At 36.7% G+C, this 17,118-nt stretch overlaps 1 pseudogene; it reads right to left on the minus strand.

Annotated features, from left to right (window-relative positions):
- Window positions 1–206: 206 nt before the first annotated feature.
- LOC100684531 lies at window positions 207–14,763 on the minus strand (annotated as a pseudogene).
- Window positions 14,764–17,118: the final 2,355 nt, after the last annotated feature.

The following is a 17,118-nucleotide window of genomic DNA, read 5'->3' on the forward strand; positions in this document are numbered from 1 at the left end:
AAAGTAAATTAAACATCATCGCATTTGTTTACACCACTATCCAGTTCTTCATATTAACCTTGTCATTCAAACAACAAAAAGTAGGTAGCAACCTAGGGATTGGGAAAGGCATAAAAACCAAAAAAAATTTTCTACCATGTTTATTCTACTCTTGTATAGCGGTGCTCACAGAGATGGCTTCTTTTACTTCTCTGCTGTACTGGAATTCAATTGTATATAAAATTGAACCTGCTCAGAAGCTAAGGAGAACTAGAAAGATGGGTCCATATCCTGGTGCATTGTCATATAATTCAAGCAATGTCATATAATTCAAACCAGCTACAAGCTAGTAATTTTTGAGGACTGCAAACCAGACTTTCTCTTGAAGGTGAACCAAAAACAACTTCTTAAGTTCCTTAGGTTTTGTGCAGGGTGCAGGAATATATGGATACTGAGGAGGTTCAAAATTGGTCTCCACTAGTTACCAATGCAGTCTTCAATGACCCAGTCTTGTAGGATTCCATCTTGACCACCCCTTATCTCCATCATTAAGCGTTTTAGTCCTTCAACTTCATCTTCTCCTGGGTTAAGTTCACAACCAGGTAGTTTGAAGAAAGCTGTTCCCAGCTGGTGCTCCTGTATCCTCAGAACCCCTTCTACAGTTTTTCTCATTCCAATTTTATCAAATTCCTCCCTCATGTGCTGAAACCTGGCTGCAACTGAGCTGTCCTTCTCATAGAGGGCCTCTTGTGTACCAAAAGTATAATTGGTTAGAGGGTACAGGTTGAGGGTGTGCTCCAGGGTGAGGGGCTTGGTCTGCTGGATGGACTTGCCACCGACCTAGTTGACCAATCTCCACCCCCTCCCCGGGGCCAGCTAGTTTGCTCACAAGCTCAAGTACTGGAGGCAAGAGGAAGTGAGGCAGGCAGGGAGACTTTCCCTGTGCAGGTAGAGGCTATTTGCATTCCCATCAGCCATTAACATCTATCTACTTCCAATTTTAACCATATTCTTTGTTTCATACAAACTGTTCCACATTATACTCTTCCCTTTGGTATAGCCCATCTTGGGAGTTATCCATATTCTCTATAACTCCAGAATCAAAATAGAGTTGATATATGTCAAATATCTATTCTTTAGGGTAGATATTGGCTATAGATTGCTTAGAGAAGTGCGTGTGTGTGAGAAAGATTTCATATGTATCGGACTTCCTTGATGCTTGCCAACTACCTGATGTGAAGATCTATATATTAGGCAGAAACTGGAAAGGATTACAGTTCTTAAATAAAGGAGGTTTGCTGTAGACGTGATATTTTGAGAGGTGATTTTCAAAAATTTTTCTATGGAAACTTAAGTCTTCAAGGTGTCTTGAGAGGTACACTGACATTTGATTCCAATTTAATATTTTAACTGTAATAAATTGTTAAGACACACACTCAAATGTGTTATATACTAAACTTTAACACAATTCAGACCACCAGCATATTGACTTTCTTTGCCAGGTTAATTCATTTTGGGCCAGGCCTTCATATAAAAATCTTCATTACCATCTCTGGGACTATATTTGAACTTGCAAACATGTGTACCTGATTTAGATGGTTATGGCTGTGTGCTGGGATTTTTTAATAACTCACATCTGTACATGTCTGCACACATACATATACACAAATACAAATACAAGGTTGTATCTTCCTCTTTGTAAGAGTTAACATGTCCTATTTTCTAAACAACCCAGTAAATTACAAAAATAAATCGAATGTCAAGGCTGATTTGACTTCAGCAGTCACCTAAATTACTGTCTGAAAGTTTTGTGTTTGTCAAACAGGATTTTCACTTCTTTTCATGTTGTGCATTTCCATGCTGTTTGAATGTTTATAATGTATGCTCATTGTTACTGTCAATGAAGAAAAAGAAAGAGATAAAGAATCATTATAGGATAAAAGGAAATTTTAATCTCTTGTGCATCAGATTTATTTTTAAAAAGACTATGTGACTGCTAAAATATTGGAGCGACACCACTTTTGTTGAACTCATTTTAAAAACTGTACTCAAGAGTCGTGCTAATTGGTAACTGGTAAGTACTCAGGCAACTGATTCAAATTGTTGTTTCATCCCTTTTCCTAATTTTCTGTGCCAAGTAAGGAACAGAAGACCATTTCTAACCTACTTCTTAAGAGTAAAGCAAAATTAGTCACCTCTGTAGTGTCTTAGAACATTAGACTCTGTTTCTAGCTCTCAGTAAGTCTTCAATATATGGTATTTCATTATCAAATATTTTGAAAGAATGAAATGTGTTATAGTTGTTTTAAAAACTAATCAATTTACAATGTATAAAGCATGGTTGCTTGCTGTTGTAATGTGGGGGAAAACCCACAACACTCTATTACCTAGGTTTTCCATAGCATTAATTCAGACATAAACTGGTTAAGAGCTGAGTTGTACTGAAAATATGCTAAGATCAATTATATTTCACATTTTCTCAACTGCTCTAAATTGAATTTCCCAGTTTGCAGATGGCATTAAGCTTTCTCTGAGTGAAATGCCAGGCTGGGGGGAGGGGGGTGCACAGTGTTATGATGAGTGAGTGGAAAAGTACTTGGATGAGTTCCAGGGTAAAAGGTAACCAGTTGAAAGGGGAAGGAAAAAAGCACTACAGGACACCCATGAAATGATTCTTCTGAACAACTTCACAAAAAGCAGGTGTGGAAAGTGTAGCCATTATGGAAGATTCCCCAATGAAATGAGCTCTCAGCACTGCTGACAATAAAATGATGGGCATCTACAAGATCCTGGAAACCAACCAGGTAATTTACCTGTACTCAAAACCATGCTGTATCTATATCTGCAGCACAATTTGCAAAACTGACCTCTTTGATAAGGAAAAACAAACAAATAAATCCAAGGAATTGACAACTGAAGTAATCATGTGCTTAAGGGGATTTTTATTTGAAAAAATGGAATATTCTCTCCCATTTGATAGGGGGGATATATGTATATGCTTACAATCATCCCAAGAGTTGTCTGGAGGGAAATCATGATATAAACCAAATTTGTTTCATCTTGCCCTTCTGAAATCACTTAGCAGTGGCCTGCCACAAGGCAAAACAAGTTGAATTTACTTGGTGTATGACCATTCACAAAGCGATTGTATATTTGTGATTCCATTTAGTACTCAAAAGAAAGGGAAGATTGGCTGGCAGGAAGTCAGTTATACTAGAGGTTTCTGCAGGTTCTACTCAGCCATTTATATAATTTAGTGTGGTCAATAAGGACAGCATTCTGCAGAGAAATAGAGACTTTCAGGACAAGAACATATTTTTTATACATAGGTCTATGAATGCTCTTTGTCATTTTAAAGGATTTTTTACTGTTCCTCCCTCTGCAAGTCCATGTCATTGTATCCTTCCTATAGATAGATTAACTTCTTATTGCATATGTTTACTCATTTTTTTTTCAGCTTTTTAAAATTGAAATTTACATTTAGGAACCTGATTGTCTTTCTCTCCATTCCATTTTTTTTTTCTTTTTTTTTTCCCATTCCAATTTTAAGCTTGATAAATAAAATGCTATATATCTGAGGTCTTCTGCTTCTTTATATGTCAAAGACCATTCAGAATGCCCAGTAGTAAATTTTTCTATTTTATCAATTCATTTTGATATTTTGTTTTTGGTGGTACTGGGTGATGGGATCTGAATTAAGATGAAAACCAATTAACCTTGAGGTTATTGTGATACAAATCAGAGCTCTACAAGACTGGCCAAATGGCCCAAACTTCTTGTTTATTTGGATTCAAATAATCCCTGAACATCTTTTTATACCAGATTCATGTTGTATAGGTGGAACTAACTGGTTTGATTAAAATCCTTTGACTTTTATTCAAGACTGTCATACTGGGAAGACAAAGGAGAGATATTCTATGGCATGAAATAATCCAGAGATATTTTATCAGCATACAGGCATGCCTGGTGTATTAACTTTTATTAAGACAGAGCTTACATTCAATCTGTTCTCCGTGAAGCCCCTTTCAATGTCTCTTCAATTGTAGAATCACACCAGAATTATGCAAGAAATTCTTTGTCCTCCACTAACTGATGCAATAATTCCAACACAACTGAATACTTGGTGGTGGTTAAAAATTGCCTGCAAGCGCACAAATACACAAACAAACCGAGGAGAACGATACCAGAATTCAGTGCAAGACTGCTATGTTTTATTTAAAAAATTTACCCTCTTTTTTTTTTGTCTTTTTTCCCCTTAATGTATTTTGCTGTGATTATCATGACTGTTTTCAAAAATTTTGACCCGATTTTTCACATTAAGTTCAACATGTTCCATTTACTATGCAAAGCCTTTCAGATCTCCAGCAAAACTTTTGAAATACATTTCATGGCACCCGCATGGCTCAGCTGGTTAAGCATCAGACTCTAGACTCTTGATTTAGGCTCAGGTCATGATCTCTGTAGTGACATCCGCCCAGTGTCCGAGTCTACACTCAAGGGGAGTCTGCTCTCCCTTTCTCTGCTCATTTCCCCTGCTTACTCTCTCTCTCTCTCTCTCTCTCTCAGATAGATAAATAAATACAAATAAAATCTTAAAAAAATACATTTCAAACAAAAGAATGAAAAATTTATTATAAAGTTTTGAAAAAAGGAATCTCTGAAGACAAGCAACTGAAATGACATATGCTATATTGGGGGCTTTGGAAATGTTGAATTTGATATTTTGATGATGAAATGGTCTGTGGCATCAGCTGGCTCCTAATGTTTACTGCTCGTGTTAAGCATGTAAAGACTGAGTTTGTTAAAGGAAATCAAAACTAGTTCTGTGTTGCTGTGGGTATTTATTTAATTCTTCTCATTTGAAATCAGGCATAGCGATAAATAATGCACACACAATTTTGAACAATGTACAATTTAATTAGAAAAAAATGAATCTTGTGTCATTCTCTAAATGAGGAATCCTCTACGTAATGTACATAATATACATTATTAATTGCCTATTTGGGGATAAAATTAATTCCACTTGAAAGTTATTTTTTTCCCCTCAAGTCAGCAAAAAGTATAATTACACACATTTTAAATAAAGGTATATATTTTTTATTCATGCCCAGAGTGTGTTAGAAATTATGAAATATTAACATACAAATAAGATGGATAACAGCCTGGCAAAGTAAATAAAAATACTGAAAATGTCCTGCTTGAATAAGCAAGCATTCGTGAAAAGGGTGAATGTAGAAGTTCTTCATAGAGGAAAAATCAGAGAAAGCTGGAGCGGAAGTGCTCACAGGTATAAATAACATAGCTGATGAGGTAAAAAGATCATTGCAATCTTGGGATGGAAATAGAAGAAGATATGGTGGTGGAGTGGGGAAGATGTGAATGAGAACTGCCATAGAACTCACTTGCCTCGTTTCCATTTTCTGAGTGTGCCTTAGGATTTCCCACCTCCGCACCTTTGCTGGACACAATCCAGTAGGCTTGAATGCTAGCCTGTTATCTTCTAGAGATTTCTAACGTGGAAATTTTATGCGGTTGTTAAAATCAAACTTAATGCCACATTCTCCACAAAAACTTTCCAATCCCTCGAGCTGCGATCTCTACCATCTCAAAACTCTTGTAACCTTTATACAACACCAAACATTAATTAGTCATTACTCTATACTAGGCAACACCTTTACGTATATGCATTAGCTCACTGAATTTTTGCCAAAATCCTTATAAATCCATTACTCTCCTTTTTTTTTTTTTAAGATTGGAGACTGTAGCTAGCAAAGTGAGTAACTTGCTAAAGGTCACATGGCTACCAAGTGGAGGATTTGGATTCAAACCAAGATTAATTTTATTCTATTGGTATTGAATCCTCTTTTTGTAACAATTTTCTGTGAATTCTGTTTCTTTACCAAGTAAAATACTCCGAGTCAGGGTGCTGTTAGTCTAAGTCACCTAATGATCTCAGTCCTAGGTTTTAGACATCTAAATGTCTGGCCTTCCCTGGCCAGTGGCGATTTCTGGGGTGAACACTGTGACTTAAGTGGGCCTAACAAAATGAAACCCACACCTTTTTTATGATGGTTGGAAAAAGAGTTTTCTTCTTTTGATGGATGATTTCCGGATAGGAGACCTAGAATGATTGTCAGTTTACTACCAGGAAGGAAGATAACTTGAATTCAAGGCCAATAAAGAAGTAAGGGAGTGACTCAGGGAAATGGAGCTGGGCCCTCATCAAATTGTCTCTGAACCTTATTCTAAGTGGTAGGTTGCATTATTATTCCAGAATATTCACTGCCCATCCCTCTAAGAATTGTATTTACCTACCCCCTCGACATCAGCCTTTGCCATGAAACCTGTTTTGTGAGTTGGAAAAATGCATGTGATTTCTGAGAAGACACTTTAAAAGTCAGTATACAGTTGTGCCATTTCTCTTTATATTATTCCCTGAGAGCTCCTAGGTGGAGATTGTTCTTTCAGCCTGCATACCAGGATAAAGTAGACACTTGTAGAGAAGTAGCCTGCTTCAAAGAAACCTTTGTTGTAAGCTATTGCATTTTGGAATTCTTTCTATAGCATAGCCTAGTGAAAAGCGATTACTACCATTTATCACCTCTGATCTTTGCCATTAAATAAGCATGTCTTTCATTGTTGAAGTCAGTATGAATTTTCCATTATTTTCTATTGAAGATATCTTAACTGGCACATTTTAGCCAATCGAATAATGTTATCAACCCTAAGTAATATCAGGAAAGCTTTTAAGATAAAAACTTCCCAAATATGCGTCATTGTGTAATCTTGCATCTGTAGGGCCTGATGCTTATGTGGCGGTGGTTGTGGCTACAGGATGGAGGTCACCACCTCTGGACATCCACATGAAATGGAAAGGACCTTTCCCATTTCTCTCAGGATCTTAATGAAATCATGTAGAAAAAAATTAATATAATGCAAAGAATTTTACCATTTGTATTGTCAAGAATTTTTTTTCTCCATGCAAAATATGTTCTCCCTCATTAACAAATAAAATCAAAAGCTGAAGCACATAAGTGAATCTCTTTGATGCTTATTTCAAAGCATTTCAGAAGAATTAATTACGGCAATGCTCTGAGAAATATTTAAGTGTTATTATTTCTCTTCCATACATGGGGCAGTGGAAACCCTGGAAGTTTAAATATCTTTTCTGGAGACCACACAGCAAGTCACTGGCAGAGCTCAGTGTTCCTAACCTTGTTGACCTCTACAATCTCAGTGTGGTCTGCAACCTTTTTACATTAGAACATTCATAGAAAGAGGGGACTTTTTACAAAACACTCCATTGGCAGTATACCGCAGAACTACTTTTAGTGTTTATTGCCATTTATAGCCTGTTTGGAGTCCACCCTTAGGATCAGCAAGATATTTGAATTAACTCACTATAAATCCTGAAAACCAGCCAGTGTGTGTTTTAAACGTCTCTTAGGCATCAACATGAACAGGAAAATGCATTGTTCAAGTATTCTTTGAATATGTACTCCTCCCTCCCTCCCTCAAATTTAATTGAATTGCATGAGTAAACCTGGGTGCATAGTTGGACCCACAAGAAGACCTACTGAGAAACAACAATCATTTTTTCCCCAAAAGAATGCATTACCTTTACCAAAATAATAATAACAACAACAACAACAATAACAACAATTACTAGTATTATTGCCATACCTGGTCAACATTACCTAAATTTTAGCAATTTTAATGACCATATCAGAATATCAGATTCATTACTCAATTGTTCTAATAGACTACATAAACAGTAGAAATGTGGCTATCAAGAAAAAAACCCATATTCAATAGAAAATGATGATTCACCAGCCATTTTCCAAGATATATCCCAAGTGTCAGTTCACAGTGAGCTTTAAGCTCACTTTGCAAAAATATTTCTCCTGGGCTATACAGCAAAAGATGACAATATGAATCCAAATACTATACCAATATACTATTTTACTTTGGCAGCTTTACACAAGACTGTGAATATTCTATGCTAAGACAGTGTGGTTAATGCTTAAATTGTCTTAATTGTGCATATATTTAAGTCAATGACTATTCGCTACAATATTCTGAAATTTGAGATTTCAATCTTAAAAGAAAAAACAGTTTTACATTTTTAGTGTTGTTTGAGTTTAATCTTCTTACAGATTTATTTATATATTTGTGAGAGAGAGTGAGCAGGGGCTGGAGAGGTGGCAGGGAGAAGGGGCAGAGGGAGAGGGAGAGAAATCCTCAAGTAGACTCCCTGCTGAACACAATCCCAACAGGTGGCTTGATCCCAGGACCCTGAGATCATGACTTGAGCTGAAATCAAGAGTGGGATGTTCAACCAACTGAGCCACCCTGGCACCCTGAGTTTAATTTTTTAAAAAAAATTATCTAAAATAAAAAAAAAAAATTATCTAAAATATACCAAAATTGTGCTACTGAGCTTATATTTAACTCCTCCCCTCCCCCTCCCTAAAATATAAAATTCTACTTAATTAATTCAAAAAATAGAACTATTCTTAGATCCTTAGATCTTGCTAAGGGAAACTACACTGTTTCTCAACTCTTAAGGATTCCATGGAGTATATTATGCAACATTATTTGTTTTTTTTTTTTTTTTTTATTTATTTTTCCCTTTGTGCTAATTTCACAATAGCCCAAGTAAATTTTGCCAACATCATTACAGGAGCCACAGAGGTCTGCTTGATATGTAGAATCAGAGAAAGTACATATGTGTATACAAAAGTGGAAGTGCAAACTTTTAAAAGGTACTACCTGTGAATCTGTGAAAATAGTATAAAAATCAATCCAAAAACAAATAGTTCAAATATCATTAAACTTTTTTGATGCCAACATCTGAAAAGCAAAGCCAAAATAGCTGACATAAATAATTGCATTCTGCTATGTCATTGAATGTGAATTTTTATGATCCATATTTTAAAAATCAATTGCTATCCCTTTGTCCATTCATATGTACAAACATTTCACATTATATAAAATTCTCAGTCTGAATATAAGCTCTTGTCTTTGAAATGTCATTTTTGGAAGAGCTAGGTATTACATAATACCTTAGTCACTTCAACTAACTCATCCATTATTTATATTCTTTTAAATAAAAATCCAGGCAAAGAGCTCCAGTCTTGTGGAAGTGAGGATGAGTAACAATGGTGACTTTTAGAATGGCCGGAAGTCTGCTATCCCACCGCTTTGTCAGTAGATGCTTATCTTTGATTTTAGAGAATTTACAATGTTATGAACTTAGACTTTTGCTTACATTCTCTGTGAACAGTACAGAATTGAGTAAATTATGAAACAAGTTTACAGTAAGAAGACAATGACCTGACAGCAGAAGCCAGGAGAAAACACTGCCCTTTAAAAGTTGGAAAAAATACAATCTTATGATATTTGTAAAAGAAACTGCCAAAATTCCATGGGTATTTTGTCAAAATGGCTATAGCAATTGTGGATGCAGCTGGGAATATTGCTCTTTCAGTTCTTTTGAAATATTTACCATTGCAAAGAATGAGAATTTCTAACATTTACCTTTCAGCAGAGCCCTGAAACGCTACTGTTTATATTTGAAAACAAAGATCATAACACATTCTCTTGGAAAAAAATTCATGATGTGAAATGCGATTTCAAAATAATATCCTGTGAACACTGGGGAATTGAGAGAGAAATTTTACACACACACACACACACACATACACACACACAGTTTTATTAAAGTTACTGATTCTTCCAAAGCCTAAAGTAGATATTATTTTTAAATGTCTACATCTCAAAAATTTTTTCATGATTTTCTAGGAAAGATAAAGGTGGAGGAATAATGGTATGTATTGTTTATGCATACATCCATTCATTCACCAAACATCAATTTAGCTCATGCCATAGGCCAGGTTCTGAAGATACAAAGTCAAGCACAACATTCTTGTGTTTTAGGAATTCATAATCCATTTGAGAGAGGCAGATAACACTTAATAAAGATTACAGTATGAAAAGTACTAACTCAGAAGTTTCTGAAAGAGACTAGAAGAGGGACATCTTAATCAAATCTGAGTATTAGGGAAATACTAAAAGAAAGGTCATTTTATGCCTCTTTTTCAAGGAGTTACCTGTATGCATTAAAGAGGTCCAGGAGGCTTAGCAGAAGGGAATTCCAGGCAGAAGGAACAGCATGTGGAAGGCAAGCAGTAGCATAATATGACCGATAGGTACAAAGTGGTATTAGTTGGAGTGGCTAGAGATTAGGCGGAAAGGGAGACAGGAGCCAGATCAAGAAAACCATCGCATGCAAAGCTAAGTGGACTGAAGGCTATGAAGAGGCACTGACAGTCCCTCAACTCTGTGTTTCACGTTGGATTTCAATTGTAGAAAGATTACTCTGGGAGAAGAGGAAGCGTACCATGAGAGGATCAAGCAACAGGCACTTCTTTTCTGATTCTTTCTCCTACCACATTAAGTAGTACACCCAGTGAACCACCCAATCTGTAAAAAGAGAATTCCTTCTTACTTTCTCAGATCCTGCCTCCTGTGGCAAAATAGACCACCTGTATACACAAAAGTGCTAAGGGCCTCCTTTCTGAAATCCTCTTCATTAACACCAATCTAGAAGGTTAATTTTAAGAAACTGATTAAGGTACCATGCTACCTGGGAGAGATGTAAATGAGTTAATTAGCACATTCCTGCCCTTGCCAGCTTTCAGAGATCAGAACTTGCAGGAAAGAATTTATGGCTCAGTTTTTAGCCCCCTGGAGTTGCAAAGGAATAAAGAGAGAGAGGTAGAAGAGAACAGTGGGGAAAGAAGAACGCTTAGTATCATCAAGTCTCCCAAGCTGGGGCAGGCTCCAGAAAAATACTTGAGTGGTACCATAGAAAGAGCTGGGAGATTTGAATGTTGATTCCTTTTTGAGAGTTAATTTTCTCTCTTACCTAGGACAAATCACTTAATTCTCCACACATATTTTTTCCTACAAAAAGTAAATAATAATAATAACCTAAAAGTAGATAATTTCTGAAATCCTTTCAACTTCTAATATCCTAATGTTCAACTGTTTCACAATTTTGCCCAAAGCTGACCCTAACATATACATTCTATTCTTGGTCTTTCCCCTTACCCCAAATTTCTTTTACGTTCATGTTCCTGAAAAGATTAGTAGTAGATAAAAAGCATTAAACTATCTTTGTGAATATTTTGGTAAAGTATATATATATATATATATATATAGAGAGAGAGAGAGAGAGAGAGAGAGAGAAATATATATATTACATATTGTATATGTATATATATATATACAATGGAGTTCGTTTTAGAAAAGAAGTCTGTTGTATAATAAAGAATTTGTCTTGTCTTTGTCCCAGCTTCCTGGGAGACAAAGTCCTTGCAATTTCCTGAGGGGTAGGACTACCTTTGTTTTTCATGGTGAGCCTCTGGGGCCACTCTGCATTTGTACAAATAAGGTAGGTCCCTTCATGGAGAGTCCCTAGATACTTTCAGGATGGGGGCCAGAAAAAACTGATCATGTGATTAGAAGGTTGGAGCTTTGAGTCACACGATATCTCCTGTCCTCTGACCTCTGGGAGTAAGTAGAAACTGGAGAGTGAATTCAGTCCTGTGGTCAGTGAATCAATTAATCATACCCACATAATGAAACCCCAATAAAAACTCTGGACTCTGGCATTCTGGTGAACTTCGCTGATTGGTAATAATCCATCCATGGGCCAGGAGGGTGATGTCTCCTGAAAAGAGAGGAACCTCACATTTGGGACCCTCGCAAGTCCTGCCCTAGGTGTCTCTCTCTGGCTGGTTCAGATTTGTATCCATTAATTATAATAGAAGTGTAATAGAAGTGTAATTATACATATATAATGTGTATGTGTATGTATATATATACACAGATATACATTTTCCTAAGTTCTGTGAGTCATTCCAGTGAATTATTGCTTCTGAAGGGATAGTGGAAACCCCCAAATTGGAAGGTAGTTGATTAGAAATGTGGTTAGTCTGGTTATCCCTAAACTTATAATTCACTTTTCTGGCATAAGGGCAGTCTTACCAGGAAGTGTTCCTTTAACCTGTGAAGTCTGGGCTACATCTGGGTAGTTAGCATCAGTATTGCATTTGCCAGGGCTTACTAAATATTTTAGCAGATTTTCAAAATTAAATTTTTTAAGAAAAAATAACTGATACCTTTCACAATTAGACTCTCTAGAGAGAGTCTCTAGAGTGTTACCACTTTGTTATGAAATATCCATGAAAGAGTTAATGTGGATGAAACAGGAACACGTGGTATCTTCAAAGCAAAGAATTAACATTATTGAGTTGCTGCTAGAAGAAAGGATTAAATGAAGAGAATGGATCTCTTGCCACTCTCAAACGGGAAAAAAGAACAGAGAAAAACTTTTTTTGAGAGTGTGGGGTGGGGAAGGGAATCAAACTTCTTAATTTTTTTTTCCAAAGAGATTCAGTGTGTACAGTAAAAATAAAATAATAGATAAGAAGCGTTGATACCAGGATCCATCAGAATATTATATAAATTCAAGGATGTAAGAAGTTTTGAGTATCGTGCACTGAAAAAACACCAAATATATTTGGAAAACGTGCTAAAAAATGAGTGTGGTAAGGTTTCATGAGAAATTTCACTGATTTATTAATGTACAAATGTTGGAATTCACTATAGTGAGATGTAATTGTGACCCACCCTAAGAATATGATACAGCTTTTTTTCCATTTGAGAGAATGCAAATTCTAGGGGAAAAAAAATGATGCCAGGACAACTCAATTCCTTTTTCATATAGCTTATTCTTTCAATTATGCAAGTAAGCTGGACAATGCATAATGATTTTCATGAGACAGTTTGAGTTTAGTTTAAGAAAACTTATTTGAATCATCATGCACCTTTTATTTATTTATTTATTTTAAAGATCTTATTTATTCATTCATGAGAGACACAGAGCGAGAGAGGCAGAGACATAGGCAGAGGGAGAAGCCTGATGTGGGACTATCCCAGGACCCTGGGATCATGACCTGAGCCAAAAGCCGATGCTCAACCGCTGAGCCACCCATGTGGCCCCATCATGTACCTTTTAAATAAGTATAATTTCAAATATTAGTTTGTTTTGCTGGATGGCTGTGTTAGTGTTTAGAGCGGAACATCTAATTCAGAGAGGACAGCCCATGTGACAGACGATCCCAATCACTGGAAAACAGAGGAAGACGACATGGAAAGATGCATCATTAAAAGTACCATCAAATTTTGTTAACGTCTTTTTCAGGGACTTTCTACACATGGCAAGAGAAACATAGAGCTCTTATAGTCAAAACATCCAGTTTTCAGGTGTCAGTTGTCTGGGCTAAAGCACCCGTCACTTCCAGAAGTCTGGTGACCATCCTGCTGTGAAGTGAGAGTGCAGCTAAGTGCTTTCCCTAAAACAATGTCACTGCAGCCATCTGTCTGCATAGCTACCACCGTCTCTTCGTAGATGAGAGCCTTTGGAGTTGTGAAACCAGAGAACAGTCTTTCATTGGTTCATTCATCTTTCTGACAAATTTATTCATCACCTATGGCCCAGAAGCTCCATTGGCAGAATTAATTACTCCATCATCTAGGTTTCTATAGCTTTTTAAGAAATATTCCTATATGGACATGAACTCACGTATATGTTTTGCTCTTCCTAAATGTCTTGCTTAACCAGAATTCTGCACACTGATCATAAGTGTGCACGTGCACATGCATATAAAATATGTATGTGCAAGGAATCATCCATATATTCTACAGCTATCAGAATTCTAACAGATCGGATCAGAAAGTTTCTATGACAAAGAGACACCAAAGAGACACAGGGGCTTAAGTATTCTAGGGTGTTATCTTTCTTGCGTTGTTGAAGCTGGGTCACTCCCATCCATGTTCCCGCTCACAGTCAAAAGGAAGGATAAGTAGAAAAGAGTTTGTTTGCTCTTTATTTCAATGCCGTGCTTACAAGTGTCACTAAGAGCTTACTTAGTTACTAAATGAAGTCACATGGCTACATCTACCTGCAAAGGAAGCTGGGACTGTCATCTCTAATGGAGTTACCATGGGCTCCTCTACTGTGGAAGAAGGAATGAGTAAGTTCAGAGGAAATCCAGGAGTTTGCCACTTTTACTGCATCTATGATAAAAGATAACAAAGGCTGACACTGCAAAAATCCAAAGAGTCATCAGAAAAAAAGAAAAAAGGAAAGGAAGAACCGAAGGCTCTGCAGCAATGTTTTTCAACTGGGGGCATTTTGTCCCCTAGGGGAACATTTGGCAATGTCTGAGGACATTTTTGGTTATTACAACTGGGGGTGAGTTGCTACTGGCATCCAGTGCATAGAAGTCAAGGCTGCTACTAATCATCCTACAATACACAAGAGAACAGCCCACTTCACAAAGAGTTATCTGGCTCAAAATGTTAATGTCAAGCTGAGAAACTCTGTATAATTTTCCTATTTCCAAAATATTGTATGCCATTTGCAACAAATTGGGAACATAAACATTATATGAGGACAATGTCTTAGAGATATTTATGTTACTTCTGCTGGTTTACCTGTGTCATCTCTGCTTGACTTTACACAACCTGAGATTAGGAACTTTGTTTTGTTCTTGTTTTTATTACAGGCACCAAGGCAATGAGTTCATGATTTTGAGTCAATGATGATGAACATGGAGAATCTTTTCTGTGCATTGTCCTGTACCTGATTGTGTGGCGATGGCTAGAAGATGTATGAACCTCGTTCTCAAGGTCCTTGCCGTTGACAGCCATTGTTTGTGTCATTTCTCCTTATCCCTTCACTCCCCCCAGTAGTATCTCTCCACATTTCTGTCATTTGCATATACATCTGTGTTTGGACATTGCTTCTAACACTGTGGCCACCCTACGCGGAAGGCCCAAGTTAGTGACCCAGAGCCATGTCTATGGCATTAAGAAGTACATCATTTTCTTTCTGTGAAAAAATATGCAAGCCAAAGCAGGAAACAGCTCTAGATTATTAACTTTTTAACAGCTCAGCTCAGATGGAAACAAAATTAAGATTTACAGGACTATAAAGGAGGTAGTTGCTATTTAACTATTCAAAGTAGGAAATAGAAAGAAAACCCCAGGCTTTACAAGATCCTGTGGCATAACCAGCATATTCAAAAAGCTGAGAAGGAATGAATTAGGGAAATGAGCATTTGATCAATTTCATATGAACTTTTGACCTCAATGGTTGCAAAATTGCTCTTCTACCTCTTGACCTAGCTAAGCAACTTCTATTTTTCCTGTCTTCTCTCTGTCTCTCTCTACGACTGTCTCTCTGTCAACTGCTTGTCTCTGTCTCTTCTTTCTCTCTCTTCATCTCTTTCTCCCTCTCTCCTATTTTCTCTTACTCCTTTCCTTTTCAAACTGCCCCGGTCTTCATTTCTAAGCCATCAATTCACCCTTGCCTCTCTGTGACTTTATGACCTCTTGCAAACTTTCTTAATCCAGGTCAAAAATCATAAAATATGAAGACTTCTCTCTCTCTCAGTCTTCATATACCCCCTAACTCCCACAGAGACAAAGTTTGCTTTTGCAACCATTGCCTCAGTGTTCTCCATTGGGGAAAAGACTATTATGATCATTATCAAACACACCATAAGGAATCACATGAAAGGCAACATTGTGCATGGAGCTTATTGAATTGCAAGCAGGCTTCTCAGAAATCAAGGCCATCCCACCGATGCAAATCAGATGCTTACATAATGCTATTTGCTTGGAGAGTGACAAAGGAGTGATGGGATTAAGATGCCCCTTTGTGGTGTGGCAAAAGCTTTTCTGTCTTCTTGCTTAAAGCAGAACATTTTGACATATTAACTGGGTCGACACAAAATGTATCTAAAGCTATTGAATGCACCTATTTTTCTTGATAGAATTTGTACCAAACCTCTTTCCAAGGAATTTGAAGCAGCTGGAAGTTACTATGATGTTTCTGCCGTTTTTTCCCCCCTTCCTTTTCTCTATGTCTCTCTGTAACCACCCCTACCTTTTCCATAATCCTTAGTTATGTATATTTAGGGAAAAAAAAAATCCTGGTCACAGCATGAATGAAAAAAAATCCATCTTGTTCTCACTGGATTTCATAATTTAGCATCATTTTATATCAATCGTGCACATATGTGCTACAGTGAGTTTTCTTTTTTTTTTTTTTTTTGTTTTGTTTTTACAGATGGCACACTGATTTAGGACCAGTGATCCAGCAGTCATTTTGTATAAAGCCAGATTCCAGTTTGACAGGCGCTATGCATCACCACACATCCTTAAAAAAATGCTCTGCTGTGTTTACATGTGTCTTCCCAGCAGCTGATTTCTGAATATGGGCGCTGATGCATGGCATGTATTAGAGATTGGAATATACCTCCTATGGTGCAATCCAAATGAAGCCAACTGCATTTCCTACAAGATTACTCTGCCTTCCTTTCCTTCCTCTTTTGATCTCTCTGCTTTCTCCTCCTGATTTCCTTCCTTCCCTCCTTCATCATTTCTTCTCAATATTTTTCTCTTTTGATCTATTTTTCCTTTCCCACTAATCTGGAGACTCTTTATCCTTTCAGAGTCTGGCCATAAAAGGCTGTCCATAAATGTTTATTAAGTAAACTCTTGATGCTAATATTTCTAAAAGTTACAATCATATTAATCTAAGATGATGACATAATGCTGATGCACAGAAATTTTATTTCTGTCATTGTTATCATTGTTATCACTGTTACACTTTTGTCATCCTCGATGACATAATAACTACCATCATACTGAGTGCCTACTATCCAAACTAAGAAGAGTATTACAAGTACATATTCTTTCATTTAACTCTATAATGACCTTGCTAGTGCTTGATCTATAAAATATAGATAATAATAGCACCTTCTCTATAGGCTTGTGGAAACTGAATGGAATGATATGCAGAAAGTGTTTAATATATTACTTGAATAAGAAATATTCTATAAAGAGGTATCATATTAATCCCATTCTACAATTGAGGAAATAGGAACAGAGAGGTTAGGTGGTTTGCCAGAGTCACTCAGCTAAGAGAAAATGGAAACAGATTTCCAGGTCTGGCTTCATAGTAGGCAAGGATGCACCAAGTGTACCTTTTCATCGTCA

The sequence above is a fragment of the Canis lupus genome, chromosome 15 (genome assembly GCF_011100685.1).
Source record: "Canis lupus familiaris isolate Mischka breed German Shepherd chromosome 15, alternate assembly UU_Cfam_GSD_1.0, whole genome shotgun sequence".
Classification (NCBI taxonomy): domain Eukaryota; kingdom Metazoa; phylum Chordata; class Mammalia; order Carnivora; family Canidae; genus Canis; species Canis lupus.